This window comes from Falco cherrug, chromosome 6, assembly GCF_023634085.1.
Source record: "Falco cherrug isolate bFalChe1 chromosome 6, bFalChe1.pri, whole genome shotgun sequence".
Lineage (NCBI taxonomy): Eukaryota > Metazoa > Chordata > Aves > Falconiformes > Falconidae > Falco > Falco cherrug.
This window is the reverse complement of record NC_073702.1, coordinates 59,681,431-59,697,747: the sequence shown is the minus strand read 5'-3', so window position 1 is coordinate 59,697,747 and position 16,317 is coordinate 59,681,431. Positions and strand designations below refer to the sequence as shown.

General features: G+C 41.6%; 1 long non-coding RNA gene across 10 annotated transcripts in view; it reads left to right on the top strand.

The window, feature by feature from the left end:
• Positions 1–2,894: 2,894 nt before the first annotated feature.
• Positions 2,895–16,317, top strand: part of LOC129736370 (uncharacterized) — a 29,143-nt gene continuing 15,720 nt past the window's right edge. For 2 of the 10 annotated variants that reach the window (XR_008732865.1, XR_008732859.1), the window contains exons 1-5: positions 2,950–3,698; positions 5,198–5,269; positions 5,561–5,680; positions 6,391–6,482; positions 13,456–13,532. This is a non-coding gene — a long non-coding RNA (uncharacterized LOC129736370). Of the gene's footprint in view, positions 3,699–4,372; positions 4,508–5,197; positions 5,270–5,560; positions 5,681–6,390; positions 6,483–13,455; positions 13,533–15,938; positions 16,066–16,317 lie in introns of all 10 variants that reach the window. The other 8 variants (XR_008732868.1, XR_008732861.1, XR_008732867.1 and 5 more) reach the window with 8 other exon arrangements.

Here is a 16,317-nt window from a genome sequence, read left to right as displayed (position 1 = left end):
TCTTGGCCCATATCTTGTCAGGGACTCCTAGTCATCCTGTGTTTATCTTGTATATCTAGGTCCTGCGTTTCCTACAAATGAGTTCTAAGTTTACAGGAGAGTTTTGCAGTTGACCCCTCCATACATGACTTGGCATTTTGTCGTGTTTCTTTCCTCATGCCATGAAATCACAGGAATCACCAGTGGTTGGTGGAGCTGGAGCAAACGTTACTGCTGGAGTGGCCACGACTGCTGACCACATATATATACATGCCTGCATGCCTCATCTGCAGCCTCCCCATCCTGGGACGCCCAGAGAAACTTCTCATTTTACCCAGAGACACACTCCCACAGTTTCCCTCCACTCTCTTTAGTATGTGTCTGTGGTTTTCAGTCATGCAAAGACTTTCTATCACTACCTAATTTTTCTAATATTCCAGTTCTTCATCGTCTCAAAAATGTTTCCAAACTTATTTTGTCTGAAACATCATAAACAGATGAAGAAGAGGTCTTCATTCACATCTCTGAATAGTTTCCTAAATTTCTAAAAATGTACCCTTTTGAATACAAGACCTTGAATACTTGTCTGTTTCATACTGTATTTTATTTGAACTTAATAAATTCAGTTACTATATCCAGTTTTTCTGTGGTATCCCAACTGCTTTTTAAAAGTTTGTTTAGTAAAATACACTCTTTTTCTCAGTTCAGAGAATCTTGGATGATGTCAGCTTTCACTAGAAGCAACTGTGTCCCACTGTTATTAATATAATTTTGCTCTTCAGCCTATACTGGTGCCCTGGTTTCAGCTGGGATGGACTTAATTATCTTCTTAGGAGCTAGTGCGGTGCTGTGTTTTGGCTTTGATGCAAGACTTTGCAGGTCCTCAGGCCTTGCTAGCCAAGAAGCTGAAAGGGCACAAGGAACTGGGAGGGGACATAGCATGGTCAGCTGAGCCAAACCAGCCAAAAAGGCATTCCATACCATGGGACGTTATACTTTGTATATATACCTGGGGGGTGTGGCCAGCACAGGTGGATTGTTGCTCAGGGACTGGCTGGGTCAGTGGGTGGTGAGCAGTTTGCACTGTGCACCACACATTGCTTTCTTCCTTTCCCTCTGGATTTTATTCTCTCCCTTCCCCTTTTCATTATAACTGTTATTGTCATCGTTGTTATTATTGTTCTTTCATTTTTATTCTGTTTCATTTATTAAATTGTTTTTATCTCACCCCTCAAGTTTTACGTTCCTTTGCAGCTCTCCTCCCCATCCCTCAGGGTTGGGGGGGAGTGAGCGAGCAGCTGCATGATACTTAATTACTAGCTAGCATTAAACCATGACAACTGGGAAATGAAATCCAGCCATCCTGACTAAGCACTTCATTCAATTTATCTGTCTAATAATATTAAGTACTCAAGACATCCCTAATCAAATGAGAGTCAAAGTTTTTAGGAGACACCCAACATGATACAATCGAGCCCTTTTTATTAATTTTTTTCCTACAAAGATAATTTGAACCTACCCAGTTCTTTTCCTTTAAAGTCTGCCACCACTGCAGCATGCACTAGTATCTCACCATTATGCAGTCTTTGGGTTTTTTTTCTAATCCCATCCAACATACCAACACTGCATTACATACAAATTCTTCCATCATATGTATCATCTGGCTGCTCTCCATGTAATTTTCCTTTTCCCTTGCTACGTTACTCTAATAGATGCAAGCAGTTTGAGTCTACCATGTACCCTTTTTGACACTTAAATGCTTCACGCAGTCACACAAGACAGGTACTCATTGGGAGCCTCTGTCTCTGCCTTCGTGTGCTAGAATTTTTCTGAGTTGATGTAAGGAGAAAAGCACACGTTAGATAGTTAAATATTTCTTCCAGGCCCCAGGAAATATGTATTTTATTTAAATAAAGATCTGAATGTGATAGCAAGATTCTTGATCCAGAAAAATTAATTCATAGAAGCACAGAGGTCATCCAGTCCAACCCCCCTCTTTGCTTTACCATCGCCATGGACACATCTACCAGCTGTGCTCTGCAAAAACAAAACAAGGTTATCCTTGTTTCCAGATAAAGCTTAAAGGACTGAAATTCCTATTACTATACACAGGTGCCATTTTCTGCCATATTAAAATGTTTAAATTCAGGAGAATTGTGGCATAGACAGTTTTCCCACGGGCTGCATTGTGCATCTCTTTCTTAGCACAGAGGTTGTGACATCATCATTGACCAACGTTTAATTTTTAACACAGCCTAGACAGGTAAGGATTAGCTCCACTACTTGGCAGGACACTGATGGGTGTCACCACCAGGTCTGCCTGTCCACTGCTTGGGGCAACACAAACTGAAGGAAGACCAGGCGCTTCCTCCCCAGGCCCCCAAACCCTGATACACCAGAGTGGCATGCTGACCCTCCGCTGGGGGCTTGGCCGCAGAGGTGAAGGCTGGAGGCCTTTTGCTAGGTTGACTTGGCTGGGACTCCCTCTGCCCACCCCATGGGCCTCAGGCCACCCCATGGCCACATGCCCCCTTGCCAAGCCCAGGGGAGGCTTGGCCCACAGCCTCCCTCAAGCATCAGCAAAGAGGGAAGTGTTGTCCCCATCACCCTGCAGGATTTTCCTGTGTTATTTTTTTACCACCAAGCAATTGCTTGCAGCCAGCCAGCAAGGCAGTACCAGCCACCCAAGTGGATAGGCAGAAAAGGGGTAAACTAGCAGCCATGCTGGCAGCCCCCTCACCACAGGGGGCATGCAGGAAGATGATAGTAGCAGAGGAAATAAACGGCCAGCAAGACGAAACAATAGCAAGGGCTTCTTTATAAGGGAAACTAAGGAGATCTCAGCAACTACATGCACCTGCCAGCAGGCAGCGACAGGGAAAGGGCCAGCGGGGCACAGAGGAGGAAGTGCGGCACTCCCGCCACCCACGGGCGCCCTCCCGCCATCTTGGTTAAGGGCAATACCTTCCCTCGCCCCCGACGGTGTCACGGGACTTCCGCCCCAGGCCAACATGTCTGCCCCCCTCGGCCTCCCCGTTAGCGTGGGGGGGAAGGAGCGCAGCCGGGCTGTCGGCACTCTGCCCCGCTGCTCTGGCTGGTGGCGGTTGCGCGGCAGGCCGTGGGGGCGCGGTCAGGCGGGGCGGACGCGGTATGGAGGCGGTGGCGGGGCGGCCGTGCCCCAGCTCCTCAGCGGGCTGTGGGCGCTCCCTCAGGCCAGCGGGTTCAGCTCCCTGGGGCGCAGCGAGTGCCACGGGCGGGGAGCGCAGGGCTCGGCCTGGGGAAGCGCAGGCTGTGCCAGCCGGGTGACCCCCGCCGCGCCCGCTTGCCGTTGGCGGCGCCGCCGCCTCTTCCCTGCCGCCCCCGTGAGGTGAGGCGGGCTCGGCTGGGCCTCCGCCGCTGCCTCCTGGGTGGCACCGGTCGGTGAGGAAGGGCTGGGGCTTTCGGCCTTTGCCCTGCACCAAGTTAAACTGCCGTTTCTGCCAGCCTGTGGGAATTTGATAACTAGTGATACGGGAGCCTCAGCCAGAAGTGCTGTCACATAGCGTCCGTGTTCAGCTTTTAGCTGTGGGGCAGCGTGGTGAGGCCTCAAAGCTGGTTCTCTGGTGATGTTAACAAAGTCTTCTTCTGCCTTGTGTCTAGGTTGCTTATAGCTGCTGTGAGAGTGGTCCCAGGTGACAGCTGGCTGAGTTGGAGCGGTTGGCAGTTTCACAGTGATTTTGGTATGTATACAGGATGGCCTGATATTAATCCTTACCAGCCTGCTGTGAGGATTGGCTGTAGTATAAAACTAGGATGTGTCTTCCCAAATCAAGAAAGCACAACTTTGAAAGGAAGGCTGTGCAAGAATACTACAGTATTTAATAATGCCTGTCTTCAGGTAGTGCTATGGATCCTGTTTGTACCTGTGTCTCAGAATAAATGAACACTTCAAGGCATCACACAGAGCAGTTAACGTGACCTTAGCGGTGATCTAGTGATTCTGACTGACGTTTACTGAAACAACTTGGGAAAGATGTGTGCTCTTTTCTTGTTGATTTTATTCTGCTCTTGAGCATTTACAGAAAGAAGTAATTTTCATTAATATGGAAACAAGTTTTTTTTGAGTCTGTTGCTTCCCCTTAGGTGAAAGTCAGTTTAATTGATGATTCTTTTTAAAAAAATAAAATACTGTTTTCTAATGCCTTAAATAGCAAAAGGCTCTCTGTGGTTTCTTTAGGTGAAAAGATGGAAGTGAGGCAATTGGGGGGGGTGGGAGAGTTTATTGGGTTTGGCTGTCTTGACAAATCAATTACAGTCCAGGCATTTGGCTTTAAGGCCTAGGGGTGAAATGCAGGAATTGGTACTCTTCTTGCTATAGATCTCTTTGTCTTTCTCAATCTGTTATTTTTCTCAGAACTTTGTTAGGGTCAACAGTATTAAGGCTTATGTGGCCAAGTTCTGCTGTCCGTCATGGGTAACAGCTGATCTATGCCTTTATGAAGTCTATACAATGTTTGTGTGTGTCTAAGCTCCTGTGACACTTGAAAAGGTATAGGGTCCTCCAAATCTTAAAAAATTATAGTGCCTTCATGGAAGAAAAAGTCACAGGTTACTGGTACCGCCACAGGAAGGAATTCAGCTTAACTGTTGGAAGAGACAGTAGTCAGCTGGGTGGCCATCCAGAGCATACTGGTCAGACTTCGTGTCTCACTGCCTTACAGGCAGGATGTGCTGCACCCGACCTGAACTCAGGTGCGTAGATGAGGGAAACCAGGGGCTGGGCGAGGAATTGTGGTAAAGTAAAGGGGACAGAGGAAGAGTAGGAACCTGCAGAGAAGCTCCTTGTAAAAAGCTTTGTCAAGAAAATGATGGATTGTTTGATCTGTTAAATGTGGATTGGCTCACTTGAGATATGATGAAGAGGCTGCGTATGCTTGTGAAGCACAGTTTCTTTTGCAGCACACAACTTGAACGGTGTAAGAGAATGGACAGCCTCAGCTGAGGGCCCACTTGGGAAGGACTATAGCCATCAGGAGAGGATGTGGGGACTTTTTTTTTATGCGAAGCCTGTGACTTACAGGTTTGTGTTATGTTTAGGTTGTTGAGTGATAAACTCATAGTTGTGGCTGAAAACAACTTTTTAATCCATGTCTGGCAGGAATGTGATAATCTTACAAAACAGTGATAAACCACAGTTAGTTAAATGCATTACATTGGGTTTATGCATTTATTATTTTAGGATAATACTGAATTTATGGTTCACTGGGCAAGGTTTCACAGAGGGCTTTCTGCTCATGCTCCCAGAAACTTGGTAAGTGCTCTTGAGAGCTTTTTATGGAGCTTTAGGTGTTGGGGCTTGAGACTTTTGAATCTTCTGTGTATAGTCTTAAAAAAAAAGTCAAGTATGAGAGATTCCTGTTTGGATTTCTTTTGAGACTGAGTGAGGACTGTATCTCAGTGTCTATACATAGCTAGTTTGTGTAGGGTTTATTTGATTCTGTAAAGCAGAATCATCATTTTGAACTCAAAAGTCAGGCTGGCTAACTGTAACTGTTAGGGTGATTAGTTCTTGTTTTTTTAACTATCTTCTTTGTCTCTACAGATTTTTATGTGCTGGAGGAAAAGTGTCAAAAGTATTTAGACATTTTTTTTCCCCCTCCTCATTTTTAAAAAGCTGTTTAGTTGTGAACTGCCAATGGATGAAAACTTCTCAGGCCAACAGGTATATTTCATGGAACGCTGCCATTGAGTTACTCTGGTTCCAGAAACCACACTATGTGATGGCAGAAGTATTGTATAGGTTTACATATTAAGGTTTCATTAAAATACGTGAAATAAGGGATTTCAATTCTGAAAAGAGTTCTGAAAAGTAATTTGTCATTCATTACTAAAATGTTAATTGTGAAACCTGAGTCAGTAAAAGTTTTTCAGCTTTTAAAATGTTAATTTTGTGGCTTATTCCGTAAGTGAAATGTATTCTGGCCCCTCAGTGCATCTTTTTAATAAGATGCCTGTTACAAGTTAGTGGTGTTTACAAGCTCTTGTCTAATGCGGTGTTGTGGTAGTTTCAGTGCAGAATGTAAATATGCAGCTAATATGACAAGTATAGAACATTATGATTTGTAACAGATCCACTGGATAAATGTGAATCATCTCTTTAAAGATGATGGATGATAAAGAGATGGAGAAATTGCCTAGAATGTCCTTTTTTGTATTGACATCTCTGAATCTTCATACCATCACTCCTTTCTCTTTCATGTGTGTATTTTTTTCTTTATTTGTAGTTTTGGGGTTGTGGTGTGTGGCTGTAGTATTTTGGGTTTTTTAGAACAGTCTCCCCCAAATGATCTCTGGGGACTAGCATTAACTTTCCTGTAACTTCCTTATTTGTGATGACAGGATCAGTTAAAGCTTGATCTCTTACCTTCTCAGGAACCCGCTTGGCTCCTCTTTGTGACAGAACCAGTCCCAGGGAGCACTCCAGCCTGCATCGAGTTGCTGTTAACGAGCTGAGAAGCAGGCAGGTGAGTCACCAGTGAAGTGACCATGTAGATTTTCTTGACCCTGCACTGCGTTCCAGGATCTGCTTGTTGTGCAGGGAAGCAGGTTAGGTTGCTGATCAGTCAGTCCTCTCTTTGGCTAGGATATCTTTTTGGAGTTAAATATTCTGCTGTGAGAATATGCTTAAAAAGACAAAACAATAAAAAAGGCTAGTCATGGTAGTAAATATTTCTGTGAAGGTTTAAAATGATCAAACTGAATTACAAAATCAAGATAATTTGTACTTAAGTTCCTACAAAAGCCTTAACCAATATGCTTACTGACTTGATTTGTTCTTGAAGTACTTTCATCATGACTCTCAGTTGTGTTACTGATTAAGTTTAAAAAACAGATTTTCAATTTCATGCACTTGCTCCACTTTCTGTACATAACAGTTCCTAGAACATTTTAAGACTAAAAAAAGTCCTAGTATTTATTGTCTGACTCCCTTGCATGAGAAGGAACGTAGCCAAAGCACTCAGTGCTTCTTGCAGTACCATTCTCAATCAGAGCGCTAAAGCAAAGTGGAAGTAATCACCTAGAATTGGAGTACAATGTCAAGAAGACTGAAAGCACAGCCTAGTAATTTAACCTCCACGTTGAAAAGGCAAGAATTGGTTTGCTTTTGTCTTTAAAGAAATTACGACCTGCCTTAAGAATTTTTTCATGGGAAAGGGATGCCTGTAATACCTATGTAACTGAAACCTAAGGGATACGAATAAAATATTGAATGCAATTGCATGGAAAGACTACTGGATTGAATGGTGATTGGTACTTATTTTTTAAGAAACAAAAATGTACAAGCCCAGACCTGTTCTTGTGACTCAAAAGACTGAAAACACAGTATATTTATTAAAACAGATCTTAAATAAAGGCCCAAGTTGTTGGATTAGCAGCATGCCATTCTGGGCATTTGTACTACTAGCTCAGCAATTGCACTGGCAGGGAGAGCAACAAGTTTGGAAAGCTGTGCTAAGCTTTCTGACAAGTGCAGAGCAAGAATGAAGACACATGTAATTACATCAATTCTGTAAATTGCTTATCAATATTTAAAATGTTATATTATTTTGGTATTTCAAATAGTATCTATTAATGAAGTTACAAAAAATCTGTCCTCTTACCCTGTCTTCCATATACATTGGTCTTCACTGAGCTGTTTCCTCTGTGTGTCTCTGTTCCTCAGAGGTTTTTTTGTTTGTTTGTTTTCCTGTTTAAAGATTAAGCTCATACATACTGAAATCTGTGATTTTTGGAATTTGTCAAAGTCTGTCCCCATACCCTTAAAAATACATTGAGCCCTCTTAGTTGCACTTCCATCAGATTTGCTACAGTTGTGTTATACCTGCTTGATTGTCTTGTCCAATGCAGTATCTTGGAGCACAGCCACAAAGGTTGATTAGAAGCAAAGGCAGGATTCAAAGCCCAGTACTTAAACCATACATACCCTTGGTTTGAAAAGTACTTGCTTTAGTCTTAAGGCTTGAGTTATGAACCTGTCAATCAGACAATTGTTTCCCTTATTTTTTTCTGCAGAAAAATGTAGCGTTTCCAAACTTACAGTATACCATGTCTACTGTCTAATTCATTAATTTAGTATAGGTTGCTTTGCATCTGATGAGTTCTGTCTTACCAATTGTCTGAATTTATTTTTTATCTTGGCTTTTATCCTGGTATTCCGCTTTTAACACTGTAACTTCATCATTTTATAATTGTTCATCAGAATTTTCTTCCGCTTTAGTTTTCCTAGCTAGTTTCTCTTTGGTTAGAGTGAAATTTAGAAGCATCTCATGAATGCATCTCATGTAAGCTGCAAGTCAACCCAGCAAAACTGGTTTACTAACGTTTTTTATAGATATATTGCAAGAACCTCCTGCGATTCTATTTTCTTGCACAAACTGCCTGAATAATCAGTCATATCCTACTGAAAAAACCTGTTCCAAATACTGTGACAAATTTTGTAAGTATTTTTAGTAATCCTAAGACAGCAACAAAATTTTCATCTTTGAGTGTGGTTTTTTGCACTCTACTACTTCTGTCCTTCATTCTTACATTATTTGTAGCTTAATAGGAAAAAATATTTTATCTGTTATACTTGGTAATTCAGTGGGAACAATCAGAAACAGCTATAAAAAGTTTAAGATAAACTGAAAGAAATTTTGTACTTACTGAAAAATGAGATTTTGAGGGAGGAAAAAGAATGTATGTGTATGTTTATATTACCCAATATAAGCTCTTCCAATTTTTGCGAAGTACAATTGTCATATATTCCTCTTTGAATTCTTTTAACTTTCTCCTCTTACTGTTTTTTACCCCCAAATAGTATTCTGTAAGTTTCCTTTGCTGGGAACTGCTGTCCTTTTCAGTTTCTCACTTGTTAGGTTAGATTTTCTGGGAAAAGGGTGTTTAGGGGAGTTGTTCTTTTCTAAGAATAGAGTTTAGTCTTACACGGAAGAATTTCATGTGTTAGTGGCTTTGTTTATCGTAGTTTCTCAGTGGGTGTCAAGATGCATAGTGCATCTTGAACTGAGCATCTGGGCAGTATCTACTTACAGAAACTAGGTATCACCCAGAGGTTTTATGGGGGCATGCATTTGTTGGTGATAGGTGTTCAGGTTTTTCACTCATGAGCTTTGTCCAACCTTGGAAATCTCAATACCATTTAAACTTTAGAGTACTTGTAAAAGACCTTCAAATTCCCAAGGGAGAAGACTCCTTTCTCTCCTTCCCTCTGTCTCCCCACCTCCCAGTCCCATTTCTGGGGGGAAAGCTTCAGTCCGAGGTGGTTTTTTTTTATTTTTTTACCCAAGGTCATAAGTACCTTGGCCATATCAGTTTCCAGTTTTGGCATTTGGACATACTATTTATTGTCTTTGCTAATGCAAGCCTTAACTGTTTCATTTTGCCTTTTTCTTTGGACATAGAGATGCCACTTAAACTTTGAGTTTTTCATTTAAATGACTTTCATAAAGTTAGGCAGGATGAGTTGGGCTTTGCTAAGCAGGAACAATATAGTTCTGGCAAGCACCAACATCTGTCTTTCAAAAAAGAACAGGAAATGTAGCTGTGAATTATAACAAAGGAAAGTAACTTCATTTTATGTTTCTAGGTAATAATATCCTGAGTTAGTTCATAGATTTTTAAATATTATATTTCTACTTAGTCTTAGGATATCTCACAGATACGGATACATTCTAGTCTTGGACTCTTGGTTAGTTGTATTAGCCTTGTAAGGTATGAGAGGCTTTTATCAAATGTTGCTGGAGAGTGTCAGTTAGTGTTGCTACTATTACATTATTCTGGTTGCAGACAGTATGACTACAATTTCATAGTCCTCAGTATTTGCCCTGTGGTACAAGAAAACTTCATGCTGAGCAACCCAATATATTCAGTAAAAAATATCAAAAGATTTAAAGGCACAAACTACTGTCTCAGAAAGCACAACTGTGTATGATCTTGAAATGCTGGCAATTCTTGCCAACCTAACGTAACATTTGTGTCTGAAAAGCTGTAGAAATAGCGCTCTCATTTTTTAATTTAAATATGCTTCGGTTAATGTGAATGATGGAAGTGTGCAAGCTTGCTCATTCTGATTCTTCAATCACGCTTCCCTTCTCCTATTCTGTCTCCTGACACTAAGGGGACAGAGAGGACTGAATGATGATGGCACTAAGCTGTAGTTACAACTAAAGCTTTATTTTCTTAACAGGATATTAGGATTAGTATAGCACAGCACTTGTGATTGGAATGCACGGGATTTCTACAAGCAGAACCGATGTAGTACAGCTTACAAGTAGCGTAATACAGCATTTCAATACAACTGAAGTTTTATAATCACCTGGACCCTCTGCAGGGTGGGTCAAATCTTAATACATGGTTTACTGTATCAATATAACAATCATAACCTAGACTCAAAAATCATATAAAAGAATCCAAGTCAATCCCTCAGTCCTGGGAGGAAGTAGGTGATAGTGGAGGCGTCCCTGGTCACAGGGCTTCCCAGGTCTTGCTGTCCAGCAGCAGTTTGGGTCCAAGTTCCCCTCTTAGGACTTGTAACTGCTTGATTTTACAGACAGTGCTCTATGTGCTGCTATGCTCCCCAGTTCTGTGATGGGGTCATCGACAGCACTTGGTTGGCTGTGTGCCTGGGACCTTCAAGGCCAGCAAGGAAGGGAGTAACTGGCCTGGCACCCAGGAACCTTGAGGCTGATAGGGAGGGAAAGAAGAAATCTGTTTGGTCTGTCTACTTGATTCACAGAACCTTCAGGGCCTGATAACGAGGGAAAGGGAACAAATATGTGACCTGCTTGGTCACAGGGAATGGCTGCTTGCCTTATAAAATGGCATTAGTTATGCTAACCATGTTGCCAGGGGTCTGGAGCAGGGGGTACTGGTCACATTACTTGCTTCTTTCCTTTTCATGGACCTTTTCAAAATGTAAGATAATAAATAGAACAACTTCTTAAGCAGTTGTTTTGTCTCTTTCTCACTGCTTTTATTCAGTATTCTATTTTGGTTAGTTTAGGGACCTTTACCTTGTGTAGAAATTGGTAAGCATGATCCAGAGGAGACTGACAAGGTGTTAGAAGTTGTTCATCAGGTTCAAGGAAAACAGGATGTAATTGATTCCACACTTCAACCATTAAAACAGAAGGATTTGACATCGTAAAGCTGTCATGTATCAAGATTGTGAGCATGTGGGTTCCTCCTTGGTTTATGAGTGGGAGGGTTTTTGTTTTCTTTTTTGTAGTCAGTCAAAATCCTTCTTTGTTTGGGTAAATAGTCATTCCAGGTTTTCTCTTGATGGTGGAAAACTCTTCCATTATGAAATTGTACATTTGTCAGTTGCGACAGGGACCTGCTTAATGGGATTGGACTGATCGGATAATGAAATGTTGTAGCCAACAGCCTGCTATGTTCTGCATTTCATGGGCTGGGCCACTGCATCTGTGTCATGTAAAGCATTGCCATTTTTTAACAATGAACCACATTCTCAAATAATGTCTTTAGGATGCCAGTACTCACCAAATTAATAATAATTTCCTTTGCATTCACGTATCTAGCAGGGCAGACAATTAAAGAATTAAGGTATCTGCTAAACTGAGAAACTCTTATGAAAATCGGATCTGTTATGTCAGTTTCTTCTAGTATGGGATAAATTACCTTTTGGATGTATGGGGCTTCCTGATTATGGAGTCATTAGTTTAGACGTCATCTTTTTAGATGCCTGAAGGGGGCTGAAAAGTAGTATGCCTGGAGTGCATTATACTTGTTGCAGAGTTAGTTATGTCTGATGTGCAATTGCATTATGAGAACACATTGCTTAAGCAGAGGTTTAAATCCTGTATTGTAAAAGAAACTTAAATTGCGTAAGGTGTTCTTGTGCAACATAAGGCTTTTCATGAGAACTTCTAATGGTGAAAGCCAAGGAACCAGCTGAAGACTGGTACCTCACTGAGACTTTCAGGGCTTTTGTGTACTTTGTTGAGGAGCTGACTTTTAAAGCTAACTCAGGAGGCTGTCAATGGGAGTATCTTGGATTTACATAATCTCTGCTTCTCCATGTAAAGTACCATGTATTTTCATTGTTCAGGATGGATTGTTGGCTAACTTTCTCCCCCATGTTGCTGCTTTCTTTCTAAGAGAAACAGCTCTTGCCGTACAGGAACTCATTTTAATAAATACCACTGTGATAGTTAAATTCTTCCTTGTTCCCAGGGATTTAATTTCATCCTGCTGCCTTTTTCCATAGCATTACATTGCAGACTTAAAATAAGCAAGTAGGGTGCTGCTCTGCCAGTCTGGGGAGCTCCCTGAATATACTGTATTCCTGCATGTGAGGGCTTTTTGCATGATTGGTATAGCTTTTTTGCTGCTCATGACAGTTCGATGAAGTGCTTTAACAGTCTTAAGAGATTATGCGTTATGATGGTACGTGACTCTTAACCAATATTCTTATTTTTCACTTATCTCTTTGTAGAGACTGCATATGGTATAATAATATGTATCAGATGAGGCTTGTGGAGGGAGGTAATTGTCTTTTATTAGACTGGTTTATAATGGGACAGGGTGCCATGCAAGGTTTTAGTCCATGGTGACCTCAAAGGGCTTATGTGCCCGGAGTACATCAAGTCTTTTTTCCAGCTATATTAGTCTAATAAAAGGTATTACATCTCTATAGAAACACTGCCTGACTTGGAGCCTTCGTGCTCTAAGGATGCAACGACATGGCAACCATTACTGAGGCTGACCAACACGCTCTTCTGTGTACTGTTTCCAGTTACCCCCTCTTGTTTGCCATATGCACTTTTTTCTTTTCAGGTTAAGGGGTTTTATATCCAAGATGTGGTTAAGTCCTCTTTAAACAACACGGTCTTTTCTTTAAGTAAATTGTGAAACAAACAAAATTTAATTTGTTGAAATTGAAAATACCACTTGGCACTACTTCTAGCATCTTTCAACATCACTTTAGTGTATGTTTTTAATAAATGAGACCTAGGTTTATAACTCTGGGAACCTAAATGTCTTCCATTCTTCATGTATAAGCATGTGTAATTTATCACTGTCATGTATGTTTGCTTTCAAACTTCTTTGTGTTCATGAGCAACACAATGTTTCATGGCGTGACATTTATTGTTGGCTTTCTGTTACTAAATAAAGGATACTAGAAACTTGTTTCTGATGCCTTCTTTACACAGGATGTATTTTCTGCTTGAGATACTAGTTAAACTGCTTTTGAGTTTAGTTACTAAGGTATTGGGATGTGTCGGTAACGATCTCTTCACTTGCCCTGTTTTGTCTACATAGATCTTATCTGTTTTACTTCATGATGAAGGGAGCATTCAATGATTGTTTTGAGGAGTTTAGTGTTACTTACAAAATGCTAGTTTCCTCTCACCCTTTCTCAATCAGTCTTGGGCTTTCTTAAGATCTACTGAAATATTTCCCTTGAATTTTCAGGGTAGGGGGGACTTCCCTTTGGAAGGAAGTTACTGATCTTAAACAGAAGCAAATGAGGCATTGACAACTTTAAGACAGTGAGTAAACATAGCTACTGAGTAATGCTAAAACAAAACTTTAAAATTGTATGATTATATGCAGCTTGCTTATGTACCTCTGACACTGAGGAGTATACTGGTCTTCACCTGTAATTCCCAGCTGTATGGACTTCTAAGACACATTTTGGTTTAAATAAATAAGAACATCTAGTGGTGGTTTATGTTACCACTCTTCAGAATTCCTTACTTACCTCAGAGTAATCAGGTATATTTCAGGTGAAATACTTAATGGCTTTCTTTCTCTCATAAGTTAGTGTGTGTGTCTATAAGTAGTATCAATATGACATATCTGTCTAGGCAGATACAATGATCAAGAGGATGGAGCCAGCAAGGCTCCTTCACCACTAGTGTTTGCTGTGGTGGTTTTTATACTGTTAACAATTCCTGTAGTACATCTGTTCCATTAGCAATAAAAAGTTTTGTGCTGGCAATGTAATAGCTAATGGCTTTCCAGTATATAAGTTGTCTTTTTTTTTTTTACTGCAATCTAATTATTTATGGAGAAAACTGCTGCTTTTCTTAAGCAGAAAACATAACTGTAGTTCCCCAACATGTAAACACACACAGTGTATGAAAATTTATACTTTTCTAGCAAAATGTACAAATGTTCCCCAGGTCTTATCTGAAGAAGCCAGATTTCAGTGTGCTTTCAATGATAGAAATTATGATACTTTAGTAATTAATGGAAGAATAGGGAAGTATTTGATATTCCTCTAGCTATAGCATTCTCCAAATACTATAGGCTTTTATTATGGCTCTTGATAGGTTAATTTTAGTCAGTTACGAGTGATTATCCTTATCTTCACTGGCTATCAGTACTCTGACTCTTCCTTCACTTCACAACCTCTTTGAGGTATTTTTTCTTTTGAAAGTTATGTCATCCTTATTCTTAGGAAAGAGGAATTTAATATAATTAATGCTACATCATAGTTCAGGTGTTTTGGGTGGGGTTTTTTGTCTTACAGTTGCAAACAATCACAGAATGGTAAGTGTTGAAAGGGGTGTCTGGAGATCTAGGCCAACACCCTGCTAAAGGAGGTTCACTTAAGGAGCAGGTCGCAGAGAATCATGTCCAGGTGGGTTTTGAATGTCTGGAAAGAAGGGGAGTCCACAACCTCTCTGGGCAGCCTGTTGCAATGTAACCCTCAAGGTAAACAAGTTTTTTCTCCTATTCAGAAGGAAATTCCTGTGTTATGGTTTGTGCCCGTTGCCCTTTGTCACTGGGCACCACAGAAAAGAGTCTGACCCCATCTTCTTGACACTTGTCCTTAAGATTTGTAGACATTGATATGATCCCCTCTCAAGTCTCTAAGTTAAATGGGCCCAGCTCTCTCAGCCTTTCCTTATAGGGATGCTCCAGTCCCCTCATCTTTGTAGTCCTTCACTGGAGCGTCTCCAGCAGTTCCCTGTCTCTCTCGAACTGGGGAGCCCAGAACTAGACACAGCACTCCAGATGTGGTGTCAGCAGGGCAGAACGGTGGAGGGGGATCACCTTCCCTCAACCTGCTGGCCGTGCTCCTAATGCACCCCAGGGTCCCACTGGCTGCCTTGACCATGAGGGCACACTGCTGGCTCATGGGCGACTTGCTGCCCACCAGAACTCACAGGTCCTTCTCCGCAGAGCTGTCCTCTAGCAGGTCAGCCCCCAGCCCGTACTGGTGTGTGGGGTTATTCCTCCCCAGGTGCAGGACCCTACACTTGCATTTGTTGAACTTCATGAGGTTCCTCTCTGCCCAGCTCTCCAGCCTGTCCAGGTCTCACTGGATGGCAGCCCAGCCTTCTGGGGTGTCAGCCACTCCTCCCAGTTCTGTATCATCAGCAAACTTGCTGAGGGAACACTCGGTCCCTTCATCCAGGTCACTGATGAATAAATTGAACAGGACTGGGCCCAGTACTGACCCCTGGGAACACCGCTGGCTACAGGACTCCAGCTGGACTCTGCGCTGCTGCTCACAACCCTCTGAGCTCTGCCATTCAGCCAGTTCTCAACCCACCTCAGTGTCCCCTCATCTAACCCACACTTCCCGAGCTTACCTATTGGGGTGCTGTGGGAGGCAGCAGCAAAAGCCTTGCTGCGGTCAGTAGCTGTCATATTGCTTGTCTCGACTGTGAATTAACGGCTAGAAATCTAGAGTTAGGTTGATGTAGGAAGGATTATTTTTTATTAACTGCTGAGTGGCAAGTGGTCTGTTCTTCAGTTCACGCTACCCCCACCACCACCACCCCGCTCCCTCCCTGAATGTTGCTTTATAGTCTTTAATAGTCAAACTTGGCCTGCCACAAAAGCAGTAAATGAAATGGGTGGTAAAACTCAACTTTCTGAAAATATCTGACCCAGGTGGTTTTATGCATTGATTTGCATTGTTAAAATGGTATCTCGTGTAGGTTCATCTTGGAATTTTAGTCGTCTTTTGTCAGATCCAGTCCAGGAAACACTTCCTCTCTTTGATATTGAAGTAGTCTAAATGTGAGAATAGCGGGGTTTTATTCCCTCTGCAAAATATGTAAGAAGGTAAGCGATTACTTAAAAAGAAGTCCTTTAGGTAACAAATCCTGGATTTGCTCCGTAGCTAGTTGAGTGATTTAAAATTCATACTTGTATACAAGAGTTTGTAAATGAGGGAAACTTTTTCCAGAACTTTGTTTTTTAACATAGTAAACTTCGCAGTGTTTAAAGTCTATATCTAAATCTGTTTCAAGCCTCTTTCCCAATGGAACTATTGGGAAAGTTTGTGGTGGATAAGAGCATACAAATACAGTACTT